The sequence below is a fragment of the Poeciliopsis prolifica genome, unplaced genomic scaffold (genome assembly GCF_027474105.1).
Source record: "Poeciliopsis prolifica strain line A6 unplaced genomic scaffold, Auburn_PproV2 SCAFFOLD008, whole genome shotgun sequence".
NCBI classification, from domain to species: domain Eukaryota; kingdom Metazoa; phylum Chordata; class Actinopteri; order Cyprinodontiformes; family Poeciliidae; genus Poeciliopsis; species Poeciliopsis prolifica.
Window position 1 is genome coordinate 14,092,947 of NW_026562383.1, and position 22,369 is coordinate 14,115,315.

At 37.9% G+C, this 22,369-nt stretch overlaps 1 protein-coding gene across 9 annotated transcripts in view; it reads right to left on the bottom strand.

Annotated features, from left to right (window-relative positions):
• The window catches only part of LOC129361792 (adhesion G protein-coupled receptor L2-like), a 124,599-nt gene extending 106,024 nt beyond the window's left edge, over nt 1-18,575 (bottom strand). For 4 of the 9 annotated variants that reach the window (XM_055032893.1, XM_055032900.1, XM_055032891.1 and 1 more), the window contains exon 1: nt 17,940-18,569. The gene's annotated coding sequence lies outside the window, so the exon portion shown is untranslated. Of the gene's footprint in view, nt 1-17,939 lie in introns of all 9 variants that reach the window. The other 5 variants (XM_055032896.1, XM_055032897.1, XM_055032899.1 and 2 more) reach the window with 3 other exon arrangements.
• Nucleotides 18,576-22,369: the final 3,794 nt, after the last annotated feature.

A 22,369-nucleotide genomic window follows, 5' to 3' on the forward strand; every position in this document is an offset into this window, starting at 1 on the left:
AGGTGAAAAAATGACATTGTTACACGTTAAGAATGGTCAGAATTGCAACAATATGACAACCTGTCCAACTAAAGCCGATGTTTTAGATCAGATAATTGGAACTGATCCAAGTATTTCAAATATATTGTGTAAAAAAATACATTAAAAACTATTGAAATTGCTTGACAAAACCAAGACTTTGTCACTGAAGATTTTAATAAATCGAATAATAAAATTTTGGTGATAAAGATACATTGCAATGTACAACATCAGCTTGGAAAACAAAAGTGTGCAAATTTTTAACATGATTGATGAGCTCGGTAGAGCGTTTTAAACCTACCCGTACACCTAATTATACAAAATGTTTAGATTTTATCAGGAGTCACTCCGCAATTACATGAATAAACTAAACAGATGGAGAGAAATTAGACAAAACTGAGATGAACTTTGAGTAACACGGACAAATACCCACATTATTTGTGTAGCCCCTAGACCACTTTATTATCAGACGTAGTGTAATGTTGATCTGAAAGTCAGACTTTTAAGGCTGTTTTATCTCAAAAGCAAATCAGTTCTTCAGACCCAGTTTACATCACTCAGGCAAGCTGTTAGGCCTCTCCCAACATTCCTGTCTGCAAACCGTGCTCACTACGCTTTCACACAGCTTCTAGGAGCTATTTAGAGTTAGATGAATTCTTTCAGCAGCATGAGAAACAATTTCATGCAGTGACTGTTTCGCCACAATGACAACTTTATGGCTCGCCTCACATGCACTGATATAGCCATCTTTCTTGTTTCCACACATTCCTGGAGCGGATTCACCGTAATGTTTGTCCGAACTCTAAACTTCGGTCTGCTTCGCATTACTCATGCATGGTTGGCCCGTGGGCTTCCTTCCCTGTGTGGTCTGTATTGATGCAGTTTTGACACCTCGGTGCCTAACATGCATCAAGCTGCTTTAGATCCTGACTCTAGAGGCCCTGCAAATCTAAAAATAAGAACTAGAAGATTTGTCAGATTAAACTAAAGAATGAGTGTTGCAGGTCACAATAAGTTGCAAATAATCATATGTCGAACACCAGATGAAAGAACAAAAGTAACATAATTTAAGTGTAATTTATATGATTACTGCATGCAACTATCCATTTTAGCTTCAGATACAAAAATTATTGAGCCTAAAAGAGTTGAAGCAAATAGTGACTAACAAGAACATCAACTTTATGTAATTCTCAATTGTTAAATCCTTTTAAGTAACACTTTGAATGGGTATTTTAAGCAAAATAAGTCAAAAATCACTGTCATTTATTTCTATTCAGCTCAAGTAATTCAATGTGAATTACTGAAAATAAACACTAGAAAAAGAAGTGACAGCCAGTCACAAGGCGTGTTCAGTTCACCCTTTACTCATACAGCTCTGATTAACATGGAAGCTTCAAGCATGTCAGCACACCAACAAACACTTTCTAACGTCACTACAAATATTGACTGACATGAACCACAATGAAATTCATAAAGAAAAAAAATTACCAAAAAAAAGATCCTTCATCGTCACCATGGAACCATTTTAGCTATTTAGCACTGAACATCACCTATATATGAACATGTTCCTGCTAAGGAATAAAAGGCATACAAATATATAAGTAACAATCCTCCTGGGAATAGACCATGGTTTTTATAATGCTGGCCACCCTAATCTCTAATAGCAACTAATTTAAAATCAAGTCTGTAATTGTTTAGCTTTGTTTTGAATTATCAAAATACTGTTTTACTGTCCTTGCTCTCTCACATTAAATGTGACATCTCCTCTGGTTCTTATATAAATATTTAATGACCGCTCATGGACAGGAGGCAGAAAATCTATTCCAAACGCTGTTGTGTCTTTTACCGTTATAGCTCTGGGCACCTTAAAGTTTAACAAAAAAAGAGATAAGGAATCTGCACCAATTTCAAATCACTGCATCAAAGATTAAGACTTAAGTAATGTTAAAGTGTATTGAAAAACAGTAGCCCTGTATGCAATTTACTTAGAATGATAATAATGCAATTCTAGTTAAATTCACATACAAATAAAACTCAAACAGCACCAAGACCTACAAAGACATTGTCAAAGTCTTTACAGATAAAGGTAAAAATATAACATTATTTCTTTACCACGTCAAAACTGTAATAATATGATGAATACTACATTCTGTTAAAACCAAATCCAAAATTATTGAGCTACCAATATTTAGACATCCTGAAAAGTCTGATGGAAGTGTAAATTACCTTTTCGGTATTTAACAAAAAGGACTTTTCAGTCTGTTTACCTTGGGAAACCAGACAGTGAAATTGCTTTAAATACAAAAACTCCTGCAACATGAGGTCAAACTACTGCGGCCCTGTGAAACTGCCTCCCACACCTCGGCCATTACTGGACTGTGTGGAGTAATCGTCAAAAGTAATGAGTCCCAAAGGAAGGCTGCCAATACTATTAAGGACCCACCACCATGTTTTACTGTTGATAGTACATATCTACTGGTTTTTCCCTGCAGGTAAAGCCATCAGGATGCAGAGAGGGGAGCATTTAACACTGCGTTAATTTTTCAGCGTCTCCATGCTGGGGAAGCCTTTTTATGACTGGGCCAGAGATGAAAGCGTATCCTGAAGGGCATCGTTAATACCTGCAATGATATTCAGCTCAGTGTGTTTATCGGGGTCTTGGTGAACATACGGGTTCATTTTGATTTTCAGAATGTAAAGATGTTTACCAGCTAGTAAATTACTGTGAACTTTTCCTCCTTTGATTCCATCCACCATGTCTCTGCATGATAACTTTGAGCTCATAATTGTGACTAAAGAAGCCTCTGCACTTTTTTACTAAGAATGCAAGATATTTGGTAATTTCACCAACATTAATTTATGATATAATTTCCACCAAAGGGAAGAGAATATCAAGTCTATCCAGCAATAAAATTAACATAATATTACGTCTAGTCTTATTATGATAGCCTAGGAGGTGATGCAGACAGAAAATGCAAATTCACTTGGTAAAATTAGACACTGTTCCTCACCCCCACTTTTCACACCATTTTCTTATTTGTTTGCTTGCATCAGAAAAGCTTTGGTCAAGCTACTTTTATCAGTTCAATTTAACAAACAGGGCCAGCAGACGAAATTGTAAACACAATAATGACATATTATTAGCAAGTCTGTTTAGACAGTCTTTGCAAACAACTGCCTAATTACACATCCAACAGTTCCAAACCAGAATTATCGCTTATTTGGGTATGCTTTTCAGGCCGTATACACTCACTTTTAGCTGTGCTGCAGACTGCAAAACTCCTGAGGGAAATATCTGATTCTTAATCTGCCAAGTCCTGCATTATTAGCTGGTCGCTAAATTTGTCTGTCTGGTGTTTGATGATTGGCAGGTGGTGTATTTTTTTTTTCTTCATTTTGCTTATTTTTGCATTCATTAGCAATGAACGGATTCTTTCACAATGCATGTTTATTTTGTCTGATTTTTTTTAAACTGCTGCAGATTTGAGACCTGATTTCACAACTTGCACACATTTAAATATGCTGCATTGTTTTTCGGTGAGGTAACTGTTGACGTTAAGTTGGTCCTTTTTTAGAACTTCAAAATTGTATTTTCAGCATTGCACAAATATGTTCAAACGCTATTAATTAATTATCTTAATAATGAGAATGTTCAGCAAAAGCAAAAAAATTAATTAACAGTAGAATTAGTATTACTTAACTCTTCCACAATTAAGAAGTTAATGGCAATAAAATAATATATTGCTGCTCAATGTACTTTAAGTATAAAATGTGCTGTTTAGCTTGTTAGAGAAAGAAAAATAAACGTTGCCACTGATTGAAATACTTAACTTTATCTCAAGAAGAACCAGTAGAGGAATGTTGACTTGTTAAATAAAGGAAGGTCTTTGAGAAAAAGCAGAAAAATTATGTTTCCCAGAGGTATAGTTGTGGGCCTAATCGTTGAGAAAGTGTGCATTAATTTAATTTGTTGAAACCATAATTTAAAATCAGTAATTGTAAATTGTTCTGCTAAGTTCGAATCTCAAAGGTTTTATTAAAGGTTAATTACTTTGCATGATGGCACTGATTAGGAAAGATTCTTTTGTGTGGACTGGGAGTATTCCTCAGACTATCTATTTGACAAATTTAAGATGGAAACTTTGCTATGGATTTTAAAAAAAAATACTTGAAACTTAGATAGCTTCCACTTTCACTTTTTTCAGTTCTGGTTTGTAATAATTTGTCCGCCCACGCTGTCAGCTCCTTTTGGAAACCAAAACGCAGGCATCAATCTGCCACATTTCCTCTGGGAAACAAACACAGGTTGGACTTGATTTTCTGGTTTCACTCTACATAATTGCTTTCTTGTGTTGTCGCTGACTTACGAAGGCAGACACCGGGTAGTTATTTAAGAGTATCTGTCTCTGATGAAAAAAATAAATAAAAAACTGCAAATGCTTGTGCATATTCATTCTGAAAGATGGGCTGCTGACCCGAGGGACTAAAATATCTATAAGAGTCAGGCTGATTTAAAAGAAATCTAACATGAAATTCACAGCATATTGCAGCCTTTAAACCCTTTTCTCCAAGTTTAACACTTTTACAACAAAATCTGTGGTATTTTATTCAAAAAAAAGTTTTTTGATGATTAAATTAAATGCTTTCATCTACAAATATCAATAGATCGTTAAAACCCACCTAATAGCTTCAAGGACCACATGGCTGAAATTCTGCATGTCTAAATGATGTGCTTTTCCAGAGTTTGCTCTGCTCACTCCATTGTTATGCAAACTCCAGGGCCATAGTAGTGCAAAGAGAGTGAATTTTAACAATGATGAGAGCTCTTGCAATAAGACTTGGGACAGCTGTCAGGGTGTGTGTTTGCAGAATTTAGAGCTATGGGCTGATCAAACTAAACCCAGCAAAATAAAAAATATGAAATATGCATGGATGATGGTTTAGTCCAACAAGAGACTCAGACTGTCAACATGTAATCACATAATAATTGAATTTATGTTTTTCTTCTTTTGGTCTAATAAATGTTCATAAATACTCTTTATGTTTCCCTTCACCAGATGCATACCAAAACAAAGGCTTTTTTATAATCACAATAAAGTCCTTGGATATTTTCAAAGGGAAAATTTGTTTTACTTAGGAAAAAAAAAACACTGTTAAATGAAACCATATGTCCTGTGAGTCTTCTGCACTTCAGTTAGATAACCATTGCTTTAGGGACTAATGATTAATTTTCTTATCAATGCATCTATTGACCATTTATACGGTTCACTTCCCAAATCATTTATATTATACAGTGTTAATCGTGGAGTGCAGTGTGGCATCGTCTTATTGTTTCATTTGTCCAATCAACAGCTCAAAACCCAAGTGTTCAGAAATCAATAAGGGAGAAAAGCAGAAAATGAGACCAAATGCCATTACATAAATAGTGTTTTTGCTAGACTAGGGCAATTAGTCTACAACCAAAACAGTAAAAGGCTCATTCTTATTTAATCCCCTGATCAGTTTCTTTATTCTGACTTCCTTTTAAGCTGTAATCCTTATAAAGTGTGCACAAAGTTTACTTGTCTATGCAAACCTCAAATTCCTGAGTGCTAATAACTATAGCAAACCTGTGCTTCTGCACAATAAGGGAAAGCACAACCAGAGCGCTGTATAAATATAAGCAAAACATACACAGCCACCATACCACCTCTCAATGCTTCAAAAACACAAAAAGAAGCCTTCTGTTCATGCAAAGCCTTTCTTCGCTGCCAAGTTTTTTTTCTTCTGTTGTGGCTTAGCCCAACAGTGATGTAAAGGATTCATGCCTCTTTTATTTTATTTTCAGCCCCCTGCCTCCGTTTGTTTCCTCCTCCAGTACATCATTCCTTTGGGTGTTTGTACGGTGTCCCTTAGTTACCACATAAGAGGCCGCGTAGCTCAGAGAGTTAAAAGCCTGCTCTGTCCCACTCATACGTACAAGGCCATCAATAATTCACCCTCATCGAGAAGCATTATCTAACAGCCTTATGAAAATTTAAGGATCGTGGGTGACAACACGGAACAATGAAGAAAGTGCTTCGTAAGAGGACACTTCAGGTAGCAACAATGCTGGCTACAGATATGTTCAAATTCGGGATCCAGACTTGTTTGCGCTCTATGGTTACACATGAAAGACAGACGCCTCGCCATTTTAAGACATAACCAACAAGACTCAGCCGTCTCATCTCCATCAGTCCCTCTTGCAGGAGTGTGTATCAGTGCGGCACAAAGGTGGAAGCGTTTGCTCGGGTCGTATTAACGCCCAGGCTCATTCTCATTGACAGTGAAATCCCTCTAAGCCGAGATCAATTACACCCAGCTCTGCTGTAATTAAAATGTCCTAACAAAGGTCTTAGGAGTGCAGGACAGAAACCATGCCCATTCAGGAGAAAGATCAGTCAAATCTATAGCAATAACTGTGAGAAAATAACTCCTGATGAATTTGGGGCTCGTTTGAAGAAAGTATGTGTTAGCATCTGTATACCAACAGAAGGTTGGTCATCAAAATCAGACTATTTTACACTAAAAGATCTAAAATCTAATTTTATTTATCCAATCAGTGAACGCAGCACAAGCAAGTCATCTGGGAACAACACCCTTTGGTGTGAAAGTTGTTGCCAAGTGAAGAAGTGTTAAAAAATGAAGACAGAAAGAAGAAATGTGTCAAAAAATTTCTGGAAAGGAAAATCTATTTTCTTTAGAAGCATGGTGGTTGCTCAGCAGATTGTAGGTTATTGTATAAACCTGAAATGACACATGCTATTACAACTGGAGACATAAAAATACACAAATCAGACGACTTCCAACTTGATTAGAACTGCCATGTGATTGGTCGGTCAGAATAAAAAATACAATATATTTTCAAATCGGTTAACAATCCGTAGATATCACAGAAACATATTTTAACAAAAAGACGCTGTTGTCCAAAATCTATGGCATATTTTTAGTGTCAGGAGAGTCTTAAAGGAAGCATATAAATTTGAAATACTGTTTTAAAAAACTTTATCTATTTATTATTAATTTGGGTCGTGACAAAGTGAGAAAGAGCAAATCTTTTCAATCAGGAAACTGAAAATCTCTTTAAAATCTGTCACAAGTATACTCTTCCTTGAACTATATAATGATTTTGTTAATTTGCTATTCTTATGCATCATCAGCAACCTTTTGGACCCCAAAGAAGAAAAACAGACAAAAAATAGGCATGTTCTGTTAGAAAGTCCCAGCACATACAAGTTCTGGGTCTCATAGCTGAGATGTGCCTCGTGTAATCTTTTATTGTTGTTGTTTTATAAATATTTGTCAAGTCTTTTCTCAGGTCAGAGCTGTGTGATGTTTTATTCACTCCCTCTCTCACATACCTGGTCTAATGTTGCCTTCTGTACAGTTCCAGTAACTGAAAAAAAATGATTTAACAGTTTAACACATCACTGTTTCTTTCTTTTTGTGTGTGTGTGTCTAATATTAAATTGAGAACTTCATTTTAATTTTCTCAATTGATCATGTATAATCACTATATTATAAAAGTGGCATGAAGCACTTTTATATTTTTAGGTTGAAAATTTGAAAAAAGATTCCTTGTAAGTCAGTAAAATAAGCTTTGATCTTCTTTAGTTGGATTTTATTTAAAAGTACTTCTATCCTGTAGCCTGAAGCACTTTTCTGTTTTTTGAGGTTTACAGCAAAGCAGAGACACCTCTGTAAATTGTAACAGCTGTTTTATTTCAGTACTGACATTTCAATAACGCTGTTTTCAGCGAAATGCGGTGAGGTTGATAATTCGTGAAGCACTGACTTAATCATAATTATATTTACAAATATAGACCCCCTGCATGTTATTGTTTACATAAGGAAATTTTGCGCATGTGGACAACGCTGGAGGGCAAAAAGACAATTCTTCTACATGTCATGCAGAGCTGCGCTGCCGCCATAGAATAAATCTGTTATATCAATGAAACTTGGACATGTAGATATCATTAATTTTTGAGCTGTGGCCCACAGCATGGAGAAAAACCATTAAAGTACAACTCAAAACCACTTCTTTCTCGCTCTCTTTATCAGCTTGCTGCTGCCTCACTGGCTTCGCTTCCGAGTATTTGAATGAAAACTTGTGAAAATTCAGCGATTTTGAAGAAAAAATAATCAAAATTGGTTTAGCTAAATTAAAAATAAATACTTGATAGTACAAACCACAGGGTGAAAATAGCAATATAAATGATTATTTTTTCATGATGACAGCTGAAGCTCTGCCTCACCTGACTCCCCTGACCACATGCTACTGTCTGTTCTTAATGAATTCAAAAAGTAGTAAAAAGAAATCTATTGTTATTTCATGTTCTTAGGGAGAAATCAGTACTGGCAGGTCAGAGTTTTACAAAATCAGTGAAAGATCAGCTGCAAAAATTCTGATCTAAACATCTCTACTAGGGGCTATTGGAAAATATTGCAATGGCGTCAATATTGATATTTACCGAGATGAAGGCATCAGTTACAGTATATGCACAGTATATCTTTTTCTCATCTGTGGTTCCTACACGATGTGACCTTTAACATTTTGGGCAACGTCTGTTGTGAGCATCAGCTGCCTTGAGACTCTTTCCAACTAGCAAAATATTACATTACCTTGAAAAATGCAAGTTTTATTGCACGTCAAGCAGTCCTTAGTGATGTGAATATTTCACACCCTTAATATTGCAATGATGGTATAGTTGCATTACATTGTGCAGGCCTTATGTTTACTTTAAATAAAATAGAGAGTCTATCTTGATCTACAAGATGAAAAAATAACACAAAAGGTCATGTTACGCACAATTGTGCAAAAAAGTTTAATCAGTGTGTTATTCTCGTATGCTGTAAAAACATGAGCTTGTTTTGTAGCCCCAACTACTAAGGCAACTAATTATTTGTTCTTTTAAGAAGACGATGCTCGAATATGCTGTGCAAGGAAATGACAGAATGCTTATGAGTCTCCTAATTAAAACTCAGCAGTAGAGTGATTAGCAATCACAACTCCACTCTTCAAATATCAAGATCTGATTTGCTCGGCTGATCATCAACAAGCTTCCCTCTCTCGCCTGCAACTCGCAGAGCCCCGCAGTCCCTTTTCTCCCTGTTCTAAAGAGGCTTTTGAAATGGCGGAAATGAGCACAACTCCACAAGAAAGGGCTCGGCTGAGTTTTGGAGTTCTTTACCGCTCCTGTTTCATGCTGCAACACTTTGGTACTTTCATTTCTTTCTTTTTTTTAGGTTGTTTAATGTTGCAAGTGATCACAAAACAGATTACACAGTGACACTGATAAACGCGTCAATGTTTTTGCTTTTACAGGACGATTCATCATAGCACTAAGCTCGAGCATGCGACATCAATAAAACTGCTTATGGCAAGCCCCAAAATTAAACTTGAAAGCTGCTCCCTCGTTGCACTGGTGAGGGGACTATTCAAGACGCCAAGAGTATGTAAGATGGCTGACTTCACTGACACATTGTGAAAGTGTGCCTATGCCATCCGAGGTAATAGATTCTCTCTGCAGTGTGACTCCCACCACTCCTTATCCTCGGTGACAACGCCTGCCAGTCTAAACCCGGGGAACGTTCAAGGACTCTGACAATATCTCCTCACCTTGAAAATAGATTGGCTTTGTCGCAGAACGCCAAGTGACACCAAGTAAGCATCAAATAGCCATTAGACATGGCAGACGACGAGCTCACAGATTACAGGTGATCTTCTGACTTTTTTTTCCCTCCCGAGTGATCTAAGAAAACAGCCATATGAGGTATTCTTTCAATACATAAAGACACAACAAGGACAAAATGCCAGAAATACCGTAGGAGGTGACATTTAAGCATTGCATAAGAGCGCTAAGTGGGGATAGACTTTTATGATCACAGTGAAACTGAGGTGAAGGAAAGGGCTGCAATGTAGTATTTGATTTAGCCTTTTAATGCTTTGAATAACTAGTTTCTGAAGAGGTAAATGTGCTTGTGCAGTTCCTGTGAAGGCACTTAATAGAAGAATTCATGCTGTCCATCATGTGTGGTGGCCTTATAAAAACAAAACAAAAACAACAACAAAAAAACTGGGTGTATATGCACTCCACTTACAAATGTTTCGATGCTATGAGAAAAGTAACTGTGAAACCACATCAGTTGACTGATTTACATATTTATATGATTCATGAGTGCCATGAAGGAGGAACTGCAGTGAAGCATAGCCTGAACCTCAATTTCTAGGATAATTATATGGTGCTATTTAGGAATTTCAGGGAAGCACTGAAGACAGATGACCTGTCAGATACACCTAATGCCAACACACTCTTCAGCCCTTAATCTACACACTTCCTGTGACCTTATACAGCGGTAGGACCAAATAAAGAACACTATCTCTGTATCCCCCCGAGACGGAGAAGCGTCCTTGTATGCTAATATCGCCGCAGCATTGGGGCAAAAGGAGCTCAGAGGGCGGCTCAGACAACTCACAGGTCAGTGCTAATCTTCTGATAGATGGAGCCAAAACACACGGGACACATCCATCACGTGCTGCCGTCGGGGGAAGAGATCTGCACCCTCCAAAGGGTTAACACACAACCCAAAGAGACCTGTGATGATCCATCACTTGAGAACAAGCCCGTTTTTGAACTCGACGTCAAACAACGGCACCAAGGGGAGAGCTTTCTTGCACACAGAGTCAGCGTGACTGCTAGGACGCTAAGCTCTGGGCTTCTGTCGATCATTAAACATCCATTTCAAACCAGTGGGGGAAAGTTAACCGTCATTTAAGGTAGTGCAGTAGGGGGTGAGATTTTCCTCAGGCATATATCCACCTATGCTGTTAAAGGGACGGTTCAGGATTTCTGAAGTGAGTGTCTATTAAACACTTATAGGTAGTAAATTTTTTACCTAGCGTACCTGATGCTTTGCTTATTATGAATCCATATTAGGTGGAGCTCTCAAAAAGTTATAGAAGGGATTACCATAGGGAATAAGATAGTTCACCTTATGAACTATCTTTGTGTTTAATATTTGGGATTTTTTTATATATAACCACAAATATTTACAGTTCAAGTCAAGGCTGGAAGTGGTCTGCCACCTTCCTAAAACAGTTAGAATGGTACATAAACCCTGTTACACATGTAAAGTGACCCCAGTCAGATCCTTTGTAAGTAGCTGTTGGCTGTTCAAGAAGTCAATAAAAGTTAAATTAGAATGCTTCCTGATTTCCATAATTGGCCTTGTGAATGTAATTGTAATGGGTGCTATGAAAGTGTAGGAGAGACAATGTGAGTGAAATCCACTCTGAATATAAACTACAAATAAAGCTTTTTATGTCACAATTGTAACATCCAAGCTCTAGACCAACAAGAAGAACCAAAAAAGAAGACTTTGAGGGATGGACCTTACTACAGGGGCCACGTTTCATTGGTTTATGCCCATTCTGTGTCATAACACGACTACCATGTGCGTGGCCGTCTCACGCACGTGACTATCTGCTGCTCTTTCTGCAGCTGGGAGGCACTGATGTGAGGCGTCAGGACAAGGCCGCCTGGAGGTGCTTTGGCGCCGGGCAGGAGCCAAAAGGTAGCACCCATTTGCTGTAAAGAGAAATAATGATACGGCCTTTCTCTTTCTAGAAGTCTCCAATAGCAGCAGAAAACATTGGTAGATTTGTTGGCAGTTGTTTCCAAAAATATTGTTTGCCAGGGCGTTCTTAAACATTCTTACAAAGTGACCAAGTAGAAAACACTACAGTTAACAAGGCTGAAAGCCAGACCACAGAAACTACAACTTCAATCTCAAAAACATTTGCCCGGTTAATACAAACTCTTTTTGTATGAAACTTTACCTCGTTGTGACATTTGCATCAAGTGGTTATTTACAGAGAAGCAGAAAATTATTCCACAAGAAAGTAAATGTCTCTAAATCTGAAAAAGTGCTAAGAATCAAACCAACATCAAAACCAAAGTGGACTTCTACCGACTTAGAATAACTTCCATCTTAAAAAGGTCACAGTGATTCATTCGGATGCTTTTTATGAACTTCATACCATCGACATAGTTGAATAAGTTGGTTATTTGCAGCGAGGTGACAATAATCTTTCTTTGTGAAACATAAATGTAAATAGAACATATCAGCTTTTCTTGGCAAAGCTTACAAAGTACAAATCTAATAACTTAAACTACAATAACATTCTTGACTTTTTGCACTGCTTAATATACGAATAAAAAATACTGTACTCTAACCAGAAATGCTTTACATATTCTGTTCTCAGTACGTGTTTCACGCAGGAAGGGAATTAGGGGCACACTACCTCCATACTCAAGTTTTCTGAGTAAATGATATGTTCCCTTGCATAACAGCCAATTCCAAAAAAGATAACAGCTGAAAGAGAAATTAACATTTTTAGTGTAACATTTTTTAGAATGCAGTTTATTTAAATGGGAGGGGCTTCAGCCTTTGGAAATAACAAATCTGGATTAATAGTGAAAGTAAACATATTACCTCCTTACAACATCTTGATAGAACTTTTCTTTAAAAAAATCTAAATTTACCCTTTAACTACCCTCATGCACATTTATTTGGCTCTTTATTTTTTTAAGTAAAGCCACAAAATGGCTTCAATGGGCTTCAGCAGTGAGTGAAAAACTCACCCTCGAGCACTTTGTTAAATACTCTGTGCCCTTTCCAGCTTTTTAACTCCGGGAGTTTTTTTCTTCAATCCCTTCCAAATGTGGACAACAAGAGAAAGAGCAGCTTTGATGTTACTTCAAAATATAAATAAATAACCCAAAAAATGAGGAGGAGGAGGAGGAGGAGGAGAGGACTGGAACAGGGAGCGGGGGGTTGTCTTTAGAGAGCATCACAGGAAAATGTCAGGTTGCAGCCGTTACTAGACTCCAGATCATTTCGCAGCAAGCAATAGGAAATCCATCTTAGGAGGGAGCACCGATGCCAATTTCTCCACTGACAGCAGCCTCCACAGAGCAGAATGCAAGCACCTCTCCTCCTCAGCAGCTTTTTAATAATCTGAACGGTCGGCTCTGGATCGGCACCGCAGCGTGGTTTCCACTCCAACTCGACAAACTTACCACAGTCGCTCCTGCCTCATCCTCCCACACATACACAATGCAGGCAGGCTGTTCCCGAGGCTTTGTTAGGGCTGAGAAACCGCCAACAGAGGGGAGAACATTACGCCATACATCGGAAAATGTGCACGTTGCATTTTTATGGACTGTTTCGCTTTGAAAATCAATCTAATCTAAGCTCATCTATTACTCATCTCTTCCTGTGTCCCCTTTCGGTCTACTTGTTTGCCCAGCCATTCACAAGGAAGTTGGAGGAATTGAACAAGGCAGCTGTCAAACCTGTCGCCCATGAGGGAAGATAGCAGGTGACGTTTGGATTCCCCCCCACACACCACACACCACACACTCTTCCCTGCTCTTTGGGCTTCAAACTTGAATCTGCTCTCCTGCTCTTGCCCCTCTGCGATGGTTTTGTGATGTTATTTTGTCCAAACAAAGGGAAGGGGAGGAAAGAGCGAGCTGTCCTCTTCAACCGATCGGGGAGCAGTTGGCTCATGTTATTACCGAGGAGCAGGAGGAGCATGAAGGGGCCGCTGACCCCTACTGCGCTTCCAATGGCATTTACATTCCCTGTCTCTGTGTAATAACATTTCACACGCTGCACCCTCTTTCACTATTAACCTATGCTGATCCTATTTTCAAAGTAAGGGCATACACAAAGGCACAAAAGCGATTTTTTTTCTGTTTGTTTCTCTTTGTGCTCACCGCAAAGTGTCTGTTTATTTTCATCTATTTAACCTGCCGAAAACTGAAGCGAAGATTAGACCGTGTATCACAGAGACAAAGAGGAAAGAGAGCCGAAGGATCCATCAAAATAAACAATGTCTTGGCGCATTCTTTCTCTGACAAATAACACCTGCACAGAATTGGAAATAAATATTATCGCTGCAACAGGGAAAAAAAAAGAACCCAAAAAAAAAACAATCAGACACCAGTCGGCACACGGGAGTCTCACAACAAAGCATGAACACTCCGTGTCTTTACGTCGTCACTCAATCAATGTCCAATTAAACCATTCAACTCGCAAGAAGGCACTCGAGAGCAAATTTGTTTTGGGGCGCTTTAGAAACTCAATACTGCAGCCCAATCGACTAAACAAATTTTCTGCAACTTATTTGTGTGTGTAGGGGGAGGTGAAGGGAGGGGTTGTTTTTAGCTACTGAGCAGTCTTGATTCCCTTACTTAAAAAAACACACACAAATTGGCAAGCATTGTTTTGAGAATAGCAGAGGAAAAAGCTGAGAAAATCTTTCTGACATGACCACGTCAATGATCTGCATCCACAATTTCCACTCAATATATGGCTTTCTAGTGTTAGATTACAGCCAACTAACTCCCCCAATCCACATTAATTCTGCTTCAAACACAAACACTATCTCTCTCTCTCACACACAGACACATGCACGCACGCGCACACACAGCCAACTGCCATCTCCAGAAATCCTGTGAGTAGCCTGCGTCTTCACCACCACCGACCCCACCAGCGGCAGCAGTGCTCCATCAGAACAAAACTGCTTGGACGAAAGGGGGCTGGCAGCTAAAGTTCTCCCCTATTCAAATGCAGACACTTTGATATGGAAATTGGCAGTTACAAAAAAACCTGCTAGAATTCACACTAGCGTGGACTGAAACCATTTGCGCAATTTGAGATGAGATGGCACTTCCTCCCAAAGACGACACCAGACAAATGGACCAAACCAAGCGAGATGGCTTGGGTGGGAGCTAAGCTGGAGAAGGAGGGGTGTGGATGGGAGGAAGACGCAAGAGACCATTTGTCCCCAACGAGCACCACTCCATATGCCGCCATTTGAATTCCTACCATTTACTATCCTAGTGGTTCTTTCACCAATTCTTAACTCTATTTTGTTCCTTGGTCCTTCATTTTGTGACTTGCTTACTAAACCATTTCACACAAGTATTTCTACAATTGCACATCTTTTTATCTTTTTTCACAGTTATGAAGTCAGTCTTATAATTTATATATGACATATATTGTTATGTATTATACATAATATATATTATACATAATGATATACATTTGTAATATACATTTTAAGGTTTCCTATGCCACTCCTTTTTCACTGATGATGGTTCTAATACTCATTTGGTCTCATGGTTTTATTTGAAAAATGCAACATGACTCCTTGATTAAAGCAAAAAGATTCTGAGAAAATGGTGGATATCCACTGGTTTCAACTTTAATTTCCGAAGAATAGAAAAATGACTTGAAATCCTCGGCCGTCTAAACAAAATTACTCAAAAGTGGCTTTAAATTAACCAAAAGGTCAGTACAAAACATCCTGTGAAAGAAAGCTTACTCTAATTTCCAAAAATGCCGAATGCAAAACGAGAGTAGTCACTTAACGCATATTTTATTCATGGGACAAAAACTATTTATTGTGATAAGTATTTTGCATTATCAAGAAAAATATTCCAATTGATGTCTGAAAAGTCATGAAAACTGCCATTATTGTGAGGACAGTTACATTTACTCATTTTAAAAAAATTCTTTGGTTCTATAAGAGCATGAGTAAATATATATACAGTAACAATGTGCAGTTCAGTGACAAAAATCACACTTCTTTATGTAATTAGTGAAGAAGTCCATCTCAAAACGGGTGTGTGTCTTCATAGCAATATTTATGTTTGTGTGGGCATACAGCTGTTTAAAAAAAAGACTGCAAATAAGTTAAAAACACATTTTTATCCTCACTACTATCATTATCACAATAAATGCCCAAAATATTGAAATAAAATATAAGGTCCATATCGCCTATCCCTTCACAATAATCAATAATGGTTCAAACTGGCAAAGATGCAAAATGATCAGCACCCAAGTTCTGATCAAACAAAAAAAACATAAAAAAGCAACTTTCTTTGAGTAAACTTCACTTACTTAATTATAGAAAATTACTTTAAATGGTGGTAAAAGCAGGTTCAAATTCTATTTAAGGCGAGGTATGAATTGATGCATCGTAAGAGAGAAGCTTGCTGATGGTAGATACAGACGGCTCCATTTTATACTGAAAATCTGGTATGCAACGACAAAAACTACAAAGGTACAAAACTCCTAAGGGGCTAAATGATCAGCACTTTTAGGACTTTTTTCTGAAAAACAGACTAATCCCCTGTAAACTAAATTATACTGACATAGAAAAGACAATGTTGCTCTCTGTCTGTGCAACATATGGTGGAAAAAGTGAAAGGTGTCTCCACAAAAGCGTTTAATAATGCCTAAATTTTGGCTGAACGCTCGGTGGTTAAAATTGGTTGAACTCAGGTAGCTAAATTTGGATAAAACAAGAAAACAAAAATCAAATTTTCAAAAAAAAAAAAATTCTGAATATAATTCAGACATGGGCAAGGTGAATGGAGGGATCTTTTCAGTTGCTCTTCTTAGCAGAAGGGTGAGGTGACCTTTCCATGATTAGGGATCACGGATGGGAATGTCAGCATTAAGCACTGAACATCAATCCCAGGCAGCAAGACTTTTATAGTCTGGTCTTGGATGAAGAATCGTTCCCGTCAGGGTCTAAATATGAATGGATTTGTTTGGTGCCGTAAAGACATCCATAATCTTAACTACGAGGCTCTTATATAAGCCCAAGGAAGCCCCCAGTTTCCTCAACTTATATAATGATGCACCACTGTCCTGATTTAGTACAGACAGTATGGATTATATGTAAATGTTGCTCAGCTTTGATATTTCAGGCTAGTACTGACAGCCCAAGCGCTCTTTTGTTTCTCTCTAAAGGTCTGAGCGGCCCATGTCTCTAAAAGCCTCACGTGAGAATAAAATATGGTTCCTTCAGCCTGTGAAAACTCTATTTATGTGTGTATTAGTGTGTTTGTGTGTGTGCATGTGTCTGCGTGTACATTGTGGTGTGTGAGCGTGCGTGCGTGTGCGTGTGTGTGTGTGTGTGTGTGTGTGTCCCATCATCACACATGGCTAACTCAGGTCTGTGAATTATACATGTCCTGTGAAATGATCTTATTTTACAGCCGCAAAATGGAAAAGTAAATGGAGACAGCAACTGACAGTCCAGCTCTAGGATGTCCAGGACTGGGTGGAGATGTTTGGGAGTTCTCTCTCTTTTTTTTCTCTCTCCCTTTTTGAATTCATTATAAAATTCATAATAGTGGCTATGTCATACATCAAATAAAATTTTCTCTTCTCAAACCTTTTAGGTCATGTCAAGAGATTTTTTTTTTTTTTTTTTTTTTGCCTTGTTGAGCATCAGTGAAGATCACCGATGTATGAATAAACTGGAATGTGAATGTTGAAGATGAATCCATCTGAATTGTAATGAATTCATTTGATTTTACATTTCTGGGTATTATTGTGATCTGTTGCCTTATAAATAACATTAAGACATACAAAAAAATTAATATATATATATATATATATATATATATATATATATATATATATATATATATATATATATTTTTTTTTTTTTTTTTTTTTTTTTCTCTTTGCAATGTGGAGATGTATGAATACACTGAACTGAAAATATAAAAATTTACAATAACGGAGCATTTAGGTTAAAAACACAGCATTCAGAAAGATTTTCTTTTAAATGATTTCCGCCCACAGACAGCATTCTGAATCTTGCAGCCAAGCAACTTCCAACTTGAAGTACATGTGTTACACCATGGGGATGCATTGATCAGTTAAGAACTGCTGGAGCCCCCCCACCCTTTTTTTCTCACATTTTTCTTGATCCTATTTTGAAAGTGTAAATAAATGGCATCGATTCAGCGAGCCACAACCCAACGTCTCCACAAGAAAGAGTCAAACATGCGCGTTTACACGCTACTTACAACGCGGTGCAGAAATGAGAATCCCCGGCGTGGAGTGGAGATCCGATTCAGTCCACCAGCACCAGGAGTCCCGCCGCCGCCTCTCCTTTCTGTTTTATTTTAAAAGAAGCCCTCATAAACTACACAAAGATGGCTGGGGCTCTGCTGCATTCCTGACCCTTCTTCACACTGGACACAAAATGAGGATCTCCGAGGCAGATAAGCGCTCTTCTTCCAGCCGGTGCGCACGGGACCGGACGAATAGCTCCATGTCGAAGGGTCTGTTCAAAAGTAACGATTGCTTCCCCTCCTCCTTCCCCAATTCCTCCTCCACCACCTCCTCTTCCTCACAGACTCCTTCCGACGGCAGCGCTACGGACAGACTGCATGAAAAAGGGATCACTTCAAGGAGACGAGATGCGCCCCAGTCTGACTTCAAAATCAAAACTCCGAGCGTCTCGAATCAGTCTGAAAGTCCTCGGGCGGTTTGGTTTCGCACGCAGGCGGACTGTGATCTAAATGGGAGAGTGTGGCTTCTCCAGCGCTTCTATGAGCGCTCGGGGGTCGTTCCCTCTGCGCCTCATCCACACGCCGCGCAGACAGTCGGAGCTGCAGCCGGACTGGAGGCAAACAAGGCGAGGAGAAACGGCGCACCGGTCCCCTGCTCTGCAGCAGCTGGCTGTGCGTGGCGGCGCGCAAAACGCGGCGCGGATCACCGGCACGGCACGGATCGGGGTGACTTGTGACGCTAATTAAATGGATAGTTTTCGGTGAAGTTTTGCTTAAAGATTATAAATAGCTGATTTTGTGACTGAATGTCATACTTTAGTTAACATCCAGATTACTTAATCTGAGCATCATGGGTTATTAAAATTAGTGCCAGAAGAAGGCATGTAAGGGTTTTATTATGATTCTAAATGAATGATAAAATGTTGGAGTTGGCATTTAAGCTGGTTTTAGCAACCTTTGTTGTCAATTACATGACCCAATCAAGGGAGTTTTGTCAGCAACTGGCCATTTAGCAGTCAATCAACGCCCCTTAGCTGGAGGATCTGAACCTCTGTCAACATTGCCGATGTGTCCCATTGCTAACACGCTACAGTCATATAGATTTGGGGGAAAATAAAAGGAAATCATGATCAAACGTTGTCAGTGAGAAAAATACAGTCCTGACAGCTGGTACCCAGAGCATGTAGAGCGCGGATACACTTTATTACATTTCCAAAACCCAAAACAAGTCTGCAATAATGCAAGAAATGGATCAAGGTATGCAGCTCATCTCATATCCAGTTGAATGAAACTGAGATTGAGGCAACTACTACATGATCAACTCCATGAAGGTCCAGTAAACATCCCATCCCATTTTTGGCATGAGGATACTTATTGATAGTCAAATCACAGATTAATAGGTGGAGGTAGTTGTGCTTGATTTTATGTGTAAATTCCAACGGTAACTCCATGGCAGCATGAAAACTTAGACTGCAGCAACTGTGGTATTTACATTTAAGCACCTTTTTAAGCTCCTGTTTATTTTTAAACATTTTCCGGAAGGCAGATTTTCACAAGCCGGTATTATTTAAGTAATACTTACACTCACATCCGACAAGACTTTTTGCCACTAATTCTTCCTGTGGCTGCAAAAGTCTTGGACTTTAACTTTGATTTCTCCATTGTTTACTTCAAATAACCTTACAGACCTGATGTACGACTCATTGGAGAATTTTATTGCCTTTTGTCTTTGTCTTCGTGTTGACTGACAAGGGAAAAATTATATTTGTATATAAAAAATGTCTCCATAAGATTCTGATTCTTCTTCTTCTTTTTCTTCTTCTTAGAAGAATACCACCACCTACTGTAGCAACATGAGGATGCAGCAAAACTACCTCATGTCCATTAAATTCAAGTTTTTTTATTTTTGTTTTGCATTTTGATGATAAATATTCCTTTTTTTAATCTATAAATACTCTATATGTTTCCTTCAATTCCCAGTTGTTTTAAAGGACAACTGGGACTCTTTTCCTGTCCTGTCCATCTTACAATTTTTCTCAGTCTCTCCCTTTCTGGCTTTTTACAAGGCTTTGAGTACCACTACCTCTGCCATTGCAACACTGTTTGTTTGTCAGAGGTGCTCAATTCCTGCATATGTGGAGCCGGCGTCATGTTAAATAGTGCAGTTGGCGCAGCTAGGACATTAAGAGAACTGTTACACTTTATATTTGTTATAAAATGTAGAGGCTTACTCTAATTTTGAGATTTCATAAAGGCTGTCATCATTTCAAAATCTTGCATGTCAAATGACAGACTGGATTTAAGAGTTTAAAATCAATTGTTGGTGCACTTTCTTCAGCCTCCCTGTTACATTTTGAAAATCTTTTTTAAAAGTGAAGCTCAGACATTTCTCAACATCTTGTCAAAATAGATCTTTTAATTGCTTCTGACATCTCTGTCCTTCCACTGACTTCATTGAGAAACCTTTTTGATACTAAAAATAGCTCATTTTGACCCTTCTCTCTTCTGTAACAACTATCCCTCTGAGGAGTGTCAAACACCTGAGTAAGGAAAGCACATACTGTCTGACCTAAAAGTTTTTAAAAGTTGCTAAAAAGGTTATAGCCTAATCTGTATAATTAACCATGTGTGTGTAATTGTAATAGTCAATGTACAGAGACAGGAATAACACTAGAGAAGAAAATTAATTCTTGTCTTTTATTAATGTCACAATTACAATGTACATCCTTCATTTGGTTTTGGGAAATGCAAAACTAACCCAAGAAAGAAATTTTCATAGAGGTAGTATTTTTCTTTAGCTTTCCAAAATCTGTTTTGCTTCTTAAGATTATTATTCACTTTGGAGCCTCTTGGAACTGCATGCATGATTTATTCAGTCTTGTTGAAAAAACTGAGAACTGAGTTTACGGCTAGTCTGGGAAGTGTCAAGACCTAAGGGAATTTTTTTTCTTTCTTGCAACAACATTCTCAAAAATATTGTGGTGGTTTATGCAAAATATATTTTTAGTACATTGAAACAGTGCTCACCTTAGTATTTGGGCAGTTATTCACTCCGAAGGCAATTAATATGATACAAGGAGCACAGACTGAAGGTGGTACTCTAGAAATGTTTGTGAAACATACTGAGATGAGTATGTAAAATATATGTTGCCAGAGTGGCTATGAAATTGAGAGGAAAGACATATTTCTTTTATGTTTTATTATAATTTACTTTTGCACCACAGTTACACTAATCAGAAATTCTTAGTATTGCATTTTCATTATCTGTTTCACACAGGAAAATCATTGTCACACTGCCTCCAGCCTCCAGAATGTTTTGCAATGGATGAACAGATGGGGGGCCATTAATAATAACAGGAAGGCATACAGGAACCTATTTTTTATTTTTTTAAATAGGAGGTTTTATTATCTGTGATGCTATGCTGAAACCTAAAATTTAGCTCCAAATGAAGTAAAAATAAATTTTCTTATGACTTTTGAATATGCTTATATGCTGTAAATTAGTGGGACTTGATTAAAAATTTTAAACAAGTTAACTGCAAGGACTGAAATTAATAATCAAAATTTACCACATGTTAATCAAAAACAAAGTACCGATAAAATAAACTGTATTTAAAAATCCTGTCTGCTGCTCAGTTACTAAACAATATGAGCGCATCATGTGAGTGAATATGAGCTCAACAATGAGGATATATATTTTGAAAAATATAATTTGGGTTATTCAGCCATCACACTGGGGCAAAGTGCAATTGTATGAATTCAATTTTGAATTCCTCCAGTGACCTCTGATCGTTCATGTAGCTTCTTCATAAATGTGAATTGTAAATTCTGCATTGGGAAGGTCTTTGCTTCCCACAGCATGTTTTGCATTGAAATGGTATTTCAGGCTTTAATAGCTTTGTGGATAGGCTAAATCCCTTTTTTGCACAATTCACAACCAACACAGCAACAGCAATAGTCCTTTCCAGTGTCCCAACAGATTGTTTTGTGTTGAACCACCAGTATTTGTTTGCTGTTGTCTGCAGATGTCGCTTGCTGCTTGTGTATCAGATTCACGGGCCTACCAGAAACATGGAAATACAAAAAATCTGGCTCGTGGCTTTATGTATGTAAAAAAACAACAACCAAAAAAACATGATTAAATACATTAACATTTTTAATGGGTAAAAATCAAAATACTAACCAAAATTAACATGTCCCGACCCTAATTATAAATGTATGTTTTCAAGTTCTGACAAACCAAAAATCAAGATGATTTGTCAGTACTTGAAAACTGACAAACCATCTGCCAGGTACTGCCTTGCAAAAAACCATAGATCCAAGACAGTTATCTCATGTCACATTTTTCAATAACCCTTACTTCAAAACTGTCCCTTTAAGGCAAATTTACCTTCTTCATCAAGTATTTGCACACATCTCATGCATGTGTGAGAAGCAAACCA